This window comes from Equus quagga, chromosome 17 (assembly GCF_021613505.1).
Source record: "Equus quagga isolate Etosha38 chromosome 17, UCLA_HA_Equagga_1.0, whole genome shotgun sequence".
NCBI lineage: Eukaryota > Metazoa > Chordata > Mammalia > Perissodactyla > Equidae > Equus > Equus quagga.
Genome location: NC_060283.1, coordinates 52,401,884 through 52,417,889, shown reverse-complemented (window position 1 = coordinate 52,417,889; position 16,006 = coordinate 52,401,884). Strand labels below are relative to the sequence as shown.

Here is a 16,006-nt window from a genome sequence, read left to right as displayed (position 1 = left end):
CACCTGGTCCCATGTCTCACTCCCCCACTGCTGGAAATTTCACGTCTCACCTCCTGCCCCTCTCATTCCTTCCTGCTTATACCCTTTCCTGGTTGCTTCTCAGAATCCAAGTGGGTGGCTTGGTTCTGTGGGTGGCTTGGTTTAAATACGAGTCTCAATTCCACCATGTGCCACTGTGGTACTGCCTCTGAGGCAACAGGAAGCACTCAAGAAAAATATTACCCCCTTCTGAGTGGGTGGATGCTGAGGGGAGGTGTCAGATCCCTGGCCGGAAACGTTATAACCCATATCAGAACCCAAGGTCAGGGCAAAGTCAGGGCTTCTGCCAAGAACCGTTCTTCCCTGTGGATGGTCAATAGGGTCCACCCAGACTGAGGTCATTCCTGCTTCCAGACACACCTGAGGCTCATTTATGACATCAGAGTTGCACCGTCTGCCTTGAATTGAATCTCATGTCCCTGCCTCTGGTCTTGTGCATCTCAAGTCCAACATAGCTACAGAGACATCTCCCCACCTCTAACAGCCTGCTAAGCCTGCGCATACAATCAGATGAATTAGAAGCCCAGAATGTTCTCACCTCTGGCACATGCCTTTGGCTTTAGCTCATGTTTTCGTGTGTCTCCGTGTGCTATAAGTCACCTAACAAAACCTGCCTGTATCCTGTGCCTCCCAGTCGGCACTCTGATGAAGGCATTTCTCCCATTTCTCCTTTTCTCTCCCTTTCCATATTGGGGAGGGAAATAGCACATTGAGAGCAAGACCTAAATATGGTGATGGTGCATGGCCAGAGTCGGGGCACATGGGGAGAGAGTCGCAAGGACAAATTACTTTGATATTTTCCAAGTCATGTTTAATGATTTCATACTGGCCAATTCTTCCCCAAGTCTGCCCAGCTCAGGAACCCATTTTCCAACCAAAAGATCGAAGGAAACATACTTTTCAGTTTTCAAAATTTTATTGAGATGTTGGGGAAAAACAGCCAACATATACATTCATTTTATCACGATTGGCATTTTATCCACATGATAGGCTCTCTCTGGCTTTGATCTGACTTCAGGTCTCCTTGGCAGTCCCCCTTCGGTTGTCCTCTCGCTGCCTGGTGTTGTTTGAAGTCCACCAGGGCAGAGCCCTCTGGTGGGGTCACACGTGGGAGCGGTAATTGCGATTGGCTGTGGAGGAAGGACATGTGTGCAACAGGGACGCGGGTTAGAAGGTACACATTCATCCTCTTCCTGCCTGAATGTGAATTTCATCAGAAATGAAATTCAGGCTGAGCTTTCAGGGTCCTGTGACAGCTAACTTTAAGAGGGCAGGCCCGGGACCGCAGGTTCCCCCATGTTTGACTGCTCCCCTCCTCATCCCTCACTCACCATCATCGCCCCTTTTTCTACTCTTCAGGCTGCCCTTCCGGTATTTTCTTTTGCTGCCACCTCTCTTGACTCCCTTGTGGGGAGCTCGGTTCTTGCCCCTCCTCATGCCATGACTCTTTAGTTTGCGGCTGGTCGACATTGTAATTTCTGCCAAAATGAGGGGCTTTGCAGGGCCGGGAGGCCGCGGGCCTGGGTATTTAAGGCCTTAGCCATTGTGACTGTGAAGGGGCGTGGCTCAGCAGGAGGGTGGGGCTCCACTGTGATGTAACCAGCCTTTGTTACACTTTGGTCATAGATGTGAAATAAGGGGTCCCTTTAGTGCAGCTCAAGGCTACCCTCAATTTTGAGGTCCTTTTTATGTTCAATGAGGCTTTTCAGACAGGTGTTACTGAGACAGGTGTTAAATTCCAGCCCTGTGCTGGGCTGGTGTCTGAGGAGTGGGAGAGACTGTTAGAATGCATCTCCTGCCTGTAGGAAATGTAGTGGTTGTCGAGTGTGTGTATATGCACGTGTGTTTGACTCTCTTTGACAGCTTTGGGAGATTACAAATGTATGCCTATAAGGATTTGACTCTAGGAAATCCAATTCAATATGGTGAAAATATAAATATTCCCTCTCTTTCATCTAAATCAGGATTTTTCAACCTCAGCACTGCTGACATTCTGGGCTGAGTACTTTTGTGGGACTGTCCTGTGCATTGTAGGATGTTCGGCAATATCTCTGGCCTCTACCCATTCGATGCTAGTAGAGCCCCTGGAGATGAGAGAACCAAAAATATTTCCAAACAGTGCCTTGTGGGGAGGGGCGCAATCATACCGTCATCCTTCGTTGAGAACCATTTCTCAACCATCTCAAAATTGTCAGCAAATATTTATCGAGGTCATAGTGTGTGCCATGCACTTAGGTGTGGGGAAAATAGTGGTGGATAAAAACAGACATAAACTCTGTGTTCATGGGGGCTTTCAAGCTAGTTGGGGAGAAAGCTGTTGATCAGACATCTGCACAGTAAGTCAGTAAATAATTACTTCCCAACACAGTGTAGGATAATTACATACCAACATGGCACAGGATAGAGTTGGAGAGCGAGGCGGAGACTAGACAAGGCTCAATCACATTGGGAAAGCCATGGAAGAATGTTTAAGAGGATGACCTGATGGAATAAGAGGCTGCTGGGTCGGGGATGAGTTGATGAGGAAGCAAGTGTCTAAAGGGAGAGGCTATTGCCAATAGTACTGGTTCAGGAGAGAGAAATATTTGATAATGGTTTGGCCTGGGCCAGAGAGGGTGTTCGTTGGGATATAGAGATGTAGACGGGAGACAAAGATGTGGTGATGGATCAGATTTAGTTGATGAGAGCAGAAGGTGTCAAAAGTGTGGCTTTTGCTGCTGTGCAATGTGGCTATTTGGATGCTGGTGCCACGCATTGAGATAAAGGCCAGGCATGGGGACACTGATGATCGTGAGTTTTGGTCTAAGACATTTCAGATGTGAGGTGCCTTTGAGATTTTCAAATAGAGATACTGAAGGATTGTTGGCATATGGGTCTGGAGCTCAGAGCAGAAGTCTAAGCTGGAGACACCCATGATTCCCAACTTCCCTGATAATGAATTCATCATCAACCTTTTCTTCTTCCTCCTTTATACCTTCCATTGAGTCCTTATGAAAATTATTTTAGTAAATTTGATAACTATTTCTTCTTTCTGTCCCTCCTTCTCTCTCCTCTGCCATCCTCCTCATTCCGGAACCAAGCACCTTACAAGTGGGAAGTTCTTAGCAAAAGCTGGTTGAAGAGAAGAGAGAATGTAGTTCAAGCCCCACTGTCTGTATTTCTGATGTCTAGAGATAAGACAAATCATGTTTTGAAACCCAGATTCCTTGAAAAGCCATTGTAAAGGAGACGCTTTCCACTTTCCTGTTTCCGGGCAAGTGTCTCTGGAGACCTTCTGTTGAGAGTGTTATCCACCCAGAGAGGGAGGGGCTCTAGGAATCAGGCTGCTGCCTTGTCTCCTTGGATCCTGGGAACTTTTCTGTCCACTCCAGCCTAGTGGTTCCTCCTACAAGTAAGCTCCATGGAAGCAGGAATTCAAAAATTGTGTTCACTACTGTATATTCCCAGGACATTGAACAGTTCTGCCACCGAGTAGGAGCCCAATCAGGATTTGTGGACAATTTGCTGAATAAAAAGTCCTATTTTTCTGCCTATCCTATTCCACCCCATTTTGTCCCATCCCTCCAAGGAAGATTTTCCTGGCTTCAAATTTTCATTGTCCTTTGAAATTTGTCCTAAGTCCATGGGTAATATTGTCCTCAAAGTCTGAACAACCAGCCCTAATTACGTGAAACCCTGTCTTGTGGCTACATTGTTATGTCACATTTATGAGTCTGATCTCAGCAAGAGGCAGCGTGTTTGGTTCCTGTCCTGACTGCACCATGAACATCACTTCTCTGGACTTCAGCTCTCTTTGTCAATAAACTGGTTGGGTTTGGTGATCTCTGAGCCGCTCTGACTTTTGTGGTAGCCTCCTTGTAGTTAGGACTGAAGTCTTTATTTCTACTTCGTTTCCCACAGGTACTGACGTGATCCACAGTAGGTGGTCAATAAACATTTGTTCATTCTAGCTACTTTGGTGTTATGAGGACAAACAGTTTAAGACAGAGTGGCTTTGTATATTAAGTGGGAGCATTTCTAGATAAGGAAGGTGAAAAGAATATTATCTCTAAACAGGCCCTCTGTTGGCCTCTCATGCCTGAGCCTGCTGGCTAAAACATTTGCAGAGGAACCGGCCTCTTTAGTTTGAGAGGCATTTTCTGAATGGTCCTGGGGACTGGATAATATTTCTCTCCTCCAATCCTTCCCATCCCCAGAAGACCTGCTCTGCCAAGGAGAAGCTGAGATCACAGGTTAGAAGGCGGCCAGACTTGAGAACTGATGAAACAAACAAAGAAGTCTCCTTTGCATAGGGTTAAGGAGAAGGTGTAGTTTCAGACACCATGCTGAGAAACTCAAGCAGCGGAAAGCCCAGTGTGTGTGGGGGCAACTCACAGGCCAGTCGGGAGTGGGGCTCTGGGGGTGTTTGGGTTGGCTTCTGGGCCAGACTTCCCGGAGTGAGGACACAGCAGGGTTGAGCGTTGGGCACTGCTACCTGTCTCTGTTTCTCTTTCCATTTCTGCCCCAGTGTTGTCTGAGCCAATGGCAATTTAGATAGAGCACAATGAGCTCCCCTCTGACCTTTAGTGGACATAGAACTGGCTTTTGCTTGAGAACCGTCTATTACCCCAGTCCGCTGACTGTCTCTTCACCTTTTCTTCTGTGCTCTCTTTTTTCGTTTTTCTTTTTAGATGAAGAAACTGAGGCACAGAAGAGCTGTATGAGCTACTTCAAATAACCCAGATCAAGAGTAGCAGAGACACCCCAATAAACCTGTTTCTTCCATACTATGGCTTCCTGGTGGGTCTTGGTTTTTGTTTTTCTTGATGAAAGGAAATAGATATTTTCTGATAGGTACTGGGAAATAGAGAACTTTATGAATTCCTGGACTTTTTAGAAGAAGAGCTATCAGCCCCTTCTCTTTTGGGGCTGAGTGTTATCTTGCCTGGAGACAGGGTGGATGGACAGAATGGTGTCTTTATCTCTTAGAAGGATGGCCACAGTGGAAAGGCTTGGAGGCCAGTGCTCCCATTGGCCCTTTCTTAGGTTAGGAAGGGGCTTTGGGCTCCTTCACTGTTTTGGAAGTCAGATCTCTAGTTAGGTCCCATCTCCCCTCTCCAATTCAAACTCACTCCATTAATTTTCCTGGGGAGTCCAATGGCTGGACTTCCTGGGGCTGAGTCTTCCCAGCAGGCCGGGAATTGGGGCTTATTAAGAGGGAACATGGAAAAGTTGCTGACAGTCCTTACACATGTTGATGACTCAGTCTGAATCCCTCTCTGAAACCTAAGTCTCTCCAGATGTTGACCTCAGCTGGGAAGTGGGGACCTTCTACTCTGTTCACATGCACGTCCCATCTTCTCTGCCTTTGCTGCTGCTGCTGCTGCTCTTCAGGCAGGCAAGGGGGGGGGGGGGGGGGGGGCTCAGGGATGGGCTGGTGGAGGGGGAAGCTGCTGAAAGAGGGGAGTCACCAAGGGGCAGAGCTCTCTGAGCTTGGGACTCATCTGGTGTGTCAGTTGGCAATAAAGAGAAACAAAGAGCCCAAGGCCAAGTGGTGGTTTTCAGAGAAAAAGGAAGAAGGGACTTCAACTCCATTCGCCTCTTCCCATCCAGTTCTGGGAAACAAGGGAGCATCTTGGTTCCGACCATGGTCTGGGTTCTGCCTGAAGATTTGTTGGGATTCTCTCCCATTTGTCTTCCAGGCTACTCTCCCATCCCTTCTGACTGTGTGCCCAAACTGTTTTCCCACAAGCAATTCCTATTTTTCAGGAAGAGATTGGGCTGCTAAAACGCAGAAGACTCATCACATGGGTGGTGGCCCTGGGAGGCTCCTGGGGGACCATCTGGCCCTGTCCTTTGGGGGGTCAAGAGGCTTATCTAAGGGCTTCACCCAGGCAGTGAAAGAGCCATGACTGGGCCCAAGACTGCTGATTCCCAAGCTGAAGACTGCCCACCACTGCATACTGCCTTCCCTACTTGACTCTCTGCTCTATTTGCTTTCTCTCTTGTCCATGTGCTGCTAGGATCACAGTGAAGGAATCTAATCCTAAAGGGAGAGGAAGAACTGGGAAAAAGCAGAGACTCTTCTTAGAGGTAGGATGTGAATTTGGAGGTCCTCTGGACAAATTGAAAGCTCTCATTTGGTGAAAAGTCAAATTCTCATTTGCTTTTTTGTTATTTTTGGATTTCAGAAAAATGATTTGACTATTTCCTTTTGTCACCACTAACAATAAGGCCACATAGTGTGGTAATACACAAATAAAATTCAAATTTTGTGTTTCAGAAGGTTCCAAATACAGTTTTCACATTAACAACAACCGTTCACCCACTGACCTTAATCCCCATCTATAAGATAGTGAAGAAGATGCTGTTCCTTCCCAGAATACTCTGGGAATACAGCTCCCTTCAGCCATATGACAAAAATAGGCCTACATCTTAGGGTATTATCAAGGAGTTGTTATGGTATGAAAATATTACACGCATTAAATCACTTGGCCCCATGTAATCTTTAGGAACGAATGTGTTTTAATCCATCTACCAACTGGAGTGAGGAACTTTGCATTGGGAGGGTTGCTAGAGAACAATTTCATAATAAATAGATCTGGTGACAAAGGGTAACTTGGCCAAAGTCACAAATTATAGGCAAAGTTGGATCTCAAGCCCAGATCTGCTAATCCCCACTGTGTCATGAGGCACTACTGTTGAGATTTCTGGCCTGTTTTTTCCTGTTTTTCTCTCTTCATGTTCTGAGAGCTGCATGCCAGTGTCCATTGCCCTCTTGAAATCATCCCACCCGCCAAAGAGTCATGTCATTGAGTTTGAGGACACCTGACCTTATGAAAGTGGGAAAAGTTGCCACTCAAAGGGCCTAAGGACCAGAGAGACAGACTGAAGTTTTCATGCATGAAGGTCAATGCCCTCATAATTGATGACTTCAAAGCACTGTGACCAACATGCTGGTAGAGTACATTGGACAGAGAAGACACTCAATATTTCTGGGGTTATTTTTAACATAAATGCCTTGTTATAACTCTACTGATCAAGGTTGGGTCAAGAAAGATCACAACTCAGTTGCTCTTTGACTTGATTTGCTGACACTCCACTTCCCACTGTTAATGGTGCTCAGTTGAGGGTGAAGAAGGAGAGGAGATAGGTTGCAAGAATAATTTCACTTTGTCTTTTGAGGATCTTGAAAAATAGACAGAGAAGGCTTGCTTGACAATATCATTGCCTATTTGGTTTCCATATTGTTCTTTCGGGCAGAATTCTCAAATTTGGAAAAGTAGATTTAGTTGCATTTATACTAAGGACAGGGAAAAAGAAACTCCCTCACTGCCTTTTCTAGTCCTAGAATTCTGTGGTCCAAAGCACAAAGCTCTAGTGACACTTTGCCCTGCACACACTCTACGCGGGGTCAGCAGGGATGACTGGCCTAGTAAAATCTTCAAAACAAAGCCTTCATTTTCAGCAAGAACCAAATAAAGACCCAGATTCTTTGAGTGTTGCAGTGATAAGATTTTATTGGTCAAGCAATTCCCAATACTGGGCAGCCTTATTTTTGTTTTGGGGGGAAATGCGGAAGGTAATGCCACTGAGATGTCCTGGAGTACTGGTAAGGACTGTGTCACCAGGCAGAAATATTTGTTTCCTCAGTGGACCACTGTCCTGAAATAGTGATAGTGGCATTTTCTTCATGTTACAAGGAAGGAAAGACAAATTTGAGGTTATAAAGCTCCCTGGTTAGCTTAGAGGAATCTCAGAAGGTGCTTCGTTGGAGGGGGGTGGGGAGGCGCACATGAGGCCAACTTGACATTTTCCAGATTTTTCCTTAGACATTTGTTACCCCTTTAGCTACCATTTGGTCTGGCTTGCTTGCAATTTCCTGTGATGCCTGCTCCAGGTAGGTCATGTCTCCCCAGAACCACCTACATTATTTGTGGGTCCCAGTTCAAGATGGAAATGCCTCTTGTTAAAAGAACACTTTCAAGATGGTGACGGCAGAGCATAAACCAAGCCTGAGATCCCCTGAGCATAGGGTCATTTGTGACGGTTCAGGTCCTGGGACTATGAAGCCCGCCCCGTCCCTCCTGATGTAAGGCATTTCTCATGGTAAACATCCACATAACTACATTGAAAGATCCTTATTCATCTTTCTAGTCTAGGATAGCTGGTCAATATCTTATTCACAATTGGGGCATGATGAATGCTTGCACATGGCTTGCTTCTCACTGAGGCCATGCCATGTGCCTGAGAATGAATGAAGCCTCTTCAGTAATGGCTCCATCACCCCCTCCTCCCTCCCCTCCTCACACACGTCCTCCAACTACTCCCTACACTCCTCCTACACTCCCTCAGAACCACACATTCAAGAGCCTTGCCCATTGCAAGCCTCCTTCTGCTCCGTGCTCTTCTTGATGGTGCTCTTCTTTCTCTGATGCTCCTGCAGGAAGCCCACCGAGTCCGGGGGAGGGGCATTGCTGCTGTATGCTGGTGTGGTTGCACATAGTCTGGTAGATGTTAGAAGCTTCATGCGGGCTTTCCGGTCATTTACCTGAAGATGGTATTCTGAGCCTTGAGACGGGGATGGGGGTGGGGGGCCACCTATAAAGAAACTAGGCCACTGTTACTTAGACTTCCCCAATCTGGGATGTCACAAAGTCTATATGAGATCAGCAGCCAAACCTACAGCAGAAGGACCGAGCAGTGAGACTCAGGATGACTTCCTTCAACATTGAGTCAGACTGATTTTCTGGATCCAAGCCTCACAATCTACTAAATTTGGGCAAATTGTTGCACTTCTCCTGGTTGTAAAAATTTTCTGTTAGTTAAAGCCAGAAGGACAGGGACTTAACGGCAATCCTGTTATTTTACTAATGAGGAAACTAAGTGCCCAGTTGGACTTTACTTCCTTGCAGGCTCAGAGCTTCAGGAAACTTCTCAAGGATGCATAAATACTGAACAGCAGAGCTAGGAATTAAGCCCACATCTACTTAATTTTAGTACTTGTTCACAATGTCTCCTGCTGTATTTGCTGCCATGGTAGGGAGAGACAAGGAGATGAATCACATCTCTTAGGTGGGTGACACCCTTAGGAGGGTGACATATTTTACTTAATGTTTACTATGAACAGAGATATGAACAAAAGACTTGATTATCAAAGCCCAGAGGAGACTAACTCGAGTCGGTCGTGGGGATGGAGAAGGGGTGAGTTATAAAATATTGGGGGGACTGATGAGATGTGGAGGGCCATGAAGGGAAAGTGTGAATCCTAGACTTCTGCCCTGAGTGAATGACTGCTAGGAGGATAGAGGAACAGGAGCTATATTTGGACAGGAAGTATTGGTTTTAGTTTTGCACAGATTGAGATGTCTACTGGACAGATCCAATGTCCACTTAGATGCCCAGAGGACAAATTCGATACAGGTAACTAGCTCAGAAGAGCAACTGGGGCTGGTGATGTGGATTTGGGCACTGGCAAAGTAGAGTTTTGTGTAGCTGAATTTATGGGAGTAGATGTGATGGTCTAGGGACAAAATGATGGGATTTATCAGCCTTTGGGTTTTTCAGAGGAGAGAGCTGAAGGAGACTGAGAGAAGAGAAGAAAACTCAGGAAACAGGGGAGTTGCAAAATAACGGGAAGGAGTTCAAAGATGGAGCTGCCAAACTTGGGGTAGTCATAACACTTATCTGGGACCTGCTAAGAGTCAGGCACTGTGCGAGCACTTGAGGAGCCTCACCTTGTTTTTCAGTCCTCACCTTTCCTGACCCCGTAGAGCACTTGACGATTAGGTTCCTGTGGAGACAGAGCAGTGGGTGTGGTCAGGAGTGCAGTGGGTAGAAGAGAGGCAGGAGGTGAGGCAGTGGAGGGCGAGGCTGGATTGAACAGAGGAAGGTAAGCCTCTCTCCAGCAGCCACCCTCTCCTTCCCTTCACAGCTGAGCTTCTCAAAAGAGGGGGCTTTGTTCAACCACCATTGCTCTGCCATAGAAAATGGCAGGCTTCTCCTTGCTCTTCTGGCTTCACTTTACCCATGGGTCTTTCACCCCTGCCTGACCTCAAGCTTCTCTTTCAGCTGTAGAGAAGTCTGCAGTTTGGGATGGACATCCAGTCTCAACTAGTCCTTGTTATTTCACCTCTCTGCCTTCCTGCAAGCACCTTACACTCTCGGAGTACCAAGCCAAGATAAGGGCTTCTGCCTGGAACAGTGCCTGGGATGTGGTAAGTACTCTAGAAAAATTAACCCATTTAATCCTTACAGCAACCCTGTGAGGTGGGTACTATTATTGCCATGTTCCAGGATCAGGACATGTTCTTGCCCAAGGTCCCACAGCTAGTAATCAGAAGAGCTGAGGTCTTTTTGTGTAAGAATCTGAAATACTTTCTTGTGTGAGAATATTTTTTTTTTTTACATATTTTGCATTCTTTTTTTCAAAGTACCTAGCACAGAGATAGGCACATAAGAGGTTCTCAATAAATCCTGGCCAGTTGAGAGGTGGAGTCCTATTGTTTATCTAAACAAAGTTCTGGAACGAGGGTATCATGTGTGCAAAGTGAGGATTTATTCAAGCTCTTGGTGTGTTTGTGCAGGGGGAGGAGGATCCATGTTGACATGTACCTAAGCTGGTGAGTTAGGCATATTTTAATCACAATTTGGGATCCCATGAAAATGTCCACATTACTTCCTTTTCACCCATCCCTCACACTGACTCGTGTCCTCATGCGTACATAGGAAAGACGACACAAACACAAAGAGCCACAGGTAGTTAAAGTACAACTCTACCTCCCTCTCTTTCTTTTTCTCTCTTCCCAATCTTTGTTTCCCTCCCCAGGATTGAAATCTTAGAGGTTATGCTAAAAGAATGACAGGAACACTGTAGAATCCTCTGCCTCTTAGAGTCTGCAAGAGGCAGGAAACTGGAGGGACTCTGGGAACTGCTTGGCTTAGCCCCTCCCCTGCCTCCACCTGAGGTTGATCCTCTTAGAGGGGGTCAACCATTACAGCTTTTTTTCAGGAAATGTCCTTGACACTGGGCTTTAAAGGAAGACAGGACATGACTTATCTCTTGGGGCCTCTCTGTCAGCCTCTCCCTCTGGATGGAACCACCCACCAGCCACAATCCTTAGGCTTGAAATCCAAGTGTGTTCTTGGACTCTTTCCTCTCTTTTCTGGTCCTTCTTGAGTCTTCCTTCCCGATGCCCACATTTTCCACACTCCAGGGTGGCAGACCTTAATCAACCCTTGTTACCTTTGGACTACGTTATTGTGGAGGCTGCTTGAGTCTCTTTATTCATACAAACTATTGTTCAGTGAAACTTCCTAAAGCAAGATTAATCTTATTACTCTTCTGTTCAAAATGTTTGGGAAACTCCTTACTGTCTACAAGGTGTAGCTCATTTTCAGATTTCCTATCTACCCTCCCAACCCCAACCTTGCTTTCTAGTCTTTTATACTCTCCCTCAAACATCTGCTGTTCTAGCTAAACTGGGTTCTTTAAAAAGTAGGAAAAGACAGGTGTTCATGGGAAATTCAGTGTCTTACTTGTGCTGTTACTTCTTAGCGTCTTACTAAATTCTTATATGCCCTTCAAAACTCAAAATAAAGGCCCCAAATTCTATGATTACTTCTTCAATGAACTCCCATTATTCATCTTTGGGGCACATTTTATCTCATTTACCAGATTCGGTTCAAAATTTTTTATTTCTGTGCATGTCTTCTCTTTCCAGACATTGAACTTCTTGAGGCTGACGCTGTGTCTCTGTGAGGTTCTGGGGGGTGGGGCAGGGGCAGTAGATCAAAAAGATGAGTTGGACTAGAGCTTTGAATTCCGCATTGTTGGGGATTGGAGTGGGGACAGGGAAGGGCAAGGAAGGAGAGATTGCAAAGGGGCACAGGGAAACTTTTGGGAGTGGAGAACATTCTCATTACCTTGATTTGTGATGATACGCTCACGGGTGTGTACCTACGTCAAAACTTATCCAATTGTACACTTCAAGTATGTGCAGTTTATTATATGTCAATTATACCTCAATAAGTTCATTAAAAATTTCATATTGTTCAAGTCCTTGATAAAGAGCTCTTTCTAGAAATAAGACGATGGGACCAAGAATGCATACCTAAATATGCCAGCAGGTAAAGGCTTTGAAGATGCTGGACTTATGCCTGAAAGGCCAGGAGAATTTTACTTGGTTTGTATCGTTCAGAGTGGTTCCTGTGGGCTATACAGTTGGGCAGCCACCTAGATTCTAGCAGTTTTAGCAAGTGCTTTCTTGATTTTATTCAAATGTCTCAGTATTCCCCAACCACCCAACCAGGCTCTCATGTTGACTTTCAGCCATTATGACATGTTATCGTCAATCATCAGGTCCTGTTAGCAAGAGGGCCTATGTCATGGCCGCCTGTCTTCATATATAAAGGGAGTATGAGTGGGCTGCTTTGGACAAATGGACTTGGAGTGAGGGAGGGGGAACCAAAAGAGGCTGCTGTTACAGCAAGAACCCCACTCCTGGCCAGAGTTGGGGGATGTGAGAAGATGGTGAAATCCCTTAGATGTAAGTGTTCAACATGCCATCTGAAGGATTTACCAAAGAGACAAAAAGCAAAGAAGTTATGCCAGAACAGGAACAGGAAGACAAGGTATTGATGACATTTTCTGATTACAAGAGACTCTCAGACCTGAGGAATTGTCATCCTAGCTTGGCAAATGTTCCAAAATGTCACACCTTTGTCAAAGCACAGCTCTCCATTCACCTTCCAGAGACTGTCTCTCACTTTTCCCTAGCACTCCCTCCTTCCCCCCAAGAAACCAGCTCTTCCCCCACTTCCCCACCAATCCTGCAAAGAACTAGATTTTCTGTGTTCATCACTTGTCTTCTTGATGCTGGAGAGCCTCCTTCTAATCTTGTGCATTCAGAAGAGAGGTTGACATAGCCCTTGGACCTACCTTTTTGAAGGTGTGTTTCTCAAACTCTTTGAAACCTTATGTTTGATGGAACCTCTGGGAAACTGAGCCAGGGAGGTCCCTATATGAAAAGCACATGAGTCTCCTGAGCATAAATCTTACACTTTCTTATTCTTGTCTCTTTAGTCAGCAGCAAATGTCAGTGCTCTGGTTGAAGCCGCTGCTTGAATCCATGTTTTTCCACATCGTGTTTTCTTCCATGGCCAGTGAAAAGAAAAACCTCTTTTGGTGCAGGCCCAAGACCACCATAATCATCATTGATTTTTCCTCTCTGCCTCAGGTCTCTAAATAAAATTCCTCTCCTTTCACTGACAAATGGTGTATTTTGTGTGTTTTTGTTTCCCTAGAGAATGGCTTGTGGCAACCTGGAGTACTCCTGCCTCTTTTCACGTAATAGGATGAGTGGGATATGATGGGTAGAGAGAGAACCAAGCGAGTCAGGAGGAAATACGTAATTTTTTCCTTTGTTCCTGTTCTAGAGATTTGGTAATGAAATGTATGATTGGGTTTTGGTTTGGGATAGGTTGAGATGCTTTCTGGGTATGAAAAGTGCTTACGTGGTTTGAGAGACCTTCTAAACCGGCTGGGCCGGGGGCCCGACAACCAGGAAACCTATAACCAGATCTCCCTCAGCTTACACCTGTAGCTTCATTTGTTGGTAATTCGTAATGAAGATGCCCACTTCTCTAGAAACAAGCCCAGATCCTGTCAGCATGAAGCTCAGGAATTGTAAACACAAAGAAGGGCAAAAACATAGCATAGCCCTAGAATGGTAGGTGTGCGTTTGGAACTTTTTAAAGGACATCCTCAAGCTTCTCCCAGTAGTGTGCTCTAGATACAATGTAGTCTGGAGCTCTTGGGGTCAAATCATTTTGACAGCTGTGTGGAATCCCTTGTGTAATTGAACCTGAACCTTGTGTAATTCACATAAAGGTACCAGGTCATCTCCTACCCCCAGCCATCGCCATTAAACCGCAAAAGTTCTGCTAAGCCACCTGCCTTTCCTCAGGCATCATAAATGCAGTCTTCAAAAATCACACGCCAGCAAGGCCAAGGCAAATCCTTAAGGTTAAGGTCTCAAACCTCAATCTTCCTGTCTTCTTTGGAACATGAAAGATGCAGAAACTCAAGAAGAGGCAAGAACTGGCTTTTTATCATTCAACCAACTTAGGTAGACCCCAGGGTTTTGTCGTATTTCCTAGATGTTGATGAGCTGCTTGTTCCCAGAGAAGCATGAGTCTCTTTGATGGCCGCTTTTGTGCTTGGGTAGTCATATTTGGTCCTCGTGTGGGGGTGGGGAGAGATGGTAGATTGAAGACGTTATGGCAGGCCCAGGAGCAGAGGCATCTTGCAATAATATGTTATAGTTATATTGTTAGATGTAAGTTTATCTTGTGGTGGTATGTTGTAGTCATATATTACACTATATCTTGTGACGGTGTGTTGTAGTAATGTGTTGTGCATACACTGGTGTAGCCTTGGGGAGGAGGCAAAAGCAAAGGAGGTCAGTAGCCTTGCGTGCTTCATTCTGGTGCTGGTCATCTGTCCCACACTCACCATTTTTGGCAGATTTACATAGAACTTGGCCCTTGTCACAAGTATGTGCCCTCTAAGAGCATATCATCTAGAGTCAAACTAACAGTGCAAGCAGACCTGCCTACCAGGTGTCCAAAGCTTGAAATTAAGAGCGGAGTACTTTGAATCTTAGCGTCTAAGGCATTCGATATTTATTGATGAAAGTCCTGTATGAAGTAAGAAATCACGACTCAGTTACACCTCACAGCAGCTTTTGTGAGTGATGTCAGGGGACAGGGCTATGTGACAGGGTCCCTGAAAGTAATGGCGTATCTTAGTCTTTGCAGGCGAAAGCAGCCATAGTAAGTGACTGGCCGTGGCCGTGTTCCAATGAGACTACAAAAACCTCTAGAGCTGTGCTAACCATTATTTCATTTATCTCAGTTGTTCCACTGAGTAACCATTATCACAATTTTACAATTGAAACAGGCTGCATGATTAACTTGAAAAACCACAGACAGATCGAGGTGATAGAGTGTATTTTCTTCAGTGTTCTTTCTACTCTCGGAGAGATTGTCCTGGCTCTGCCTGTGCCAGGACCCACCTTCTTTGGGTCTTGTCTAAGTGTCCGTCTTACTCTTCCTTTCCCAAAGAGGTTCACTACCCCTTTGTGGTAACTTGTCCCTTCTGTTCTATTCCTTTCACTCTTTCTGGATGTCTTTCTGCAGTGGGCCATCTTTCTACTTGTCTTGGTGGCAGTCTTGGACTTGCTGTAAAAGGGTCACTTTTTTGGGGTGTGTAGGGGCGTGGGGCTTGGGCACAAAATCTGCTAGTCCTAAACTAGATACTCCTCAGACAGTTAAGCCAGGACAGGAAAAAGACAGCTCACAGGCTACTCACAGAGTCAGGCCTCGTGTGACGCGACGTGGTCACAATGCTATGGCCACTCTTATTCTTATACCTCATAATAGCAGGTGCTGAGACTGGCCCAGAATTAAAGCTCATAAACTTATGAATTTGAGTGCAATCCTTCTTTCCCTTTGACAGCTTACTCTCTAAAGTCTTTCTCCATCATTTCTGCTTCTCAAATTTTTGTAGTTGTCCATTACTATGGGCTTTCAGTACATTCTCCACTTACCTCAGATTATTTCACTCCCATAATGTATGTACAGCTGGTGGCGTAGGGGCCAGCTGTAGCCAACAAATATATTTTCTTCGACATGCTATGTGGGCCTACATGGGGTGGACCAAAAACATTTGAACTAGTTGCTACCATTGAAGTCAGAAGCTTTCACATAAAATCTAGACTTTTGACTTCTTCATTGCTCTTAAAAATTCGTCTAGCAACACTGGATCCCAACCGATTAGAGTTCAGAAATATCTTTTAGATGGGGCATGCACAGTTTAATTTGTCATTGTCTCCACAGATCTGTGCTTGTTTTACTTATATTACTGGCCCAGACCCTGAAGACATTAACTCTGTAACCTCTGTTCTAACCTTTGGAATTTACCACC

At 45.4% G+C, this 16,006-nt stretch overlaps 1 long non-coding RNA gene across 1 annotated transcript in view; it reads left to right on the top strand.

The window, feature by feature from the left end:
- Positions 1–13,259, top strand: part of LOC124229289 (uncharacterized) — a 60,409-nt gene extending 47,150 nt beyond the window's left edge. The window contains exons 4-5 of the long non-coding RNA XR_006885845.1: positions 10,090–10,235; positions 13,103–13,259. This is a non-coding gene — a long non-coding RNA (uncharacterized LOC124229289). The remainder of the gene's footprint in view (positions 1–10,089; positions 10,236–13,102) is intronic.
- The last annotated feature ends 2,747 nt before the right edge of the window (positions 13,260–16,006 follow it).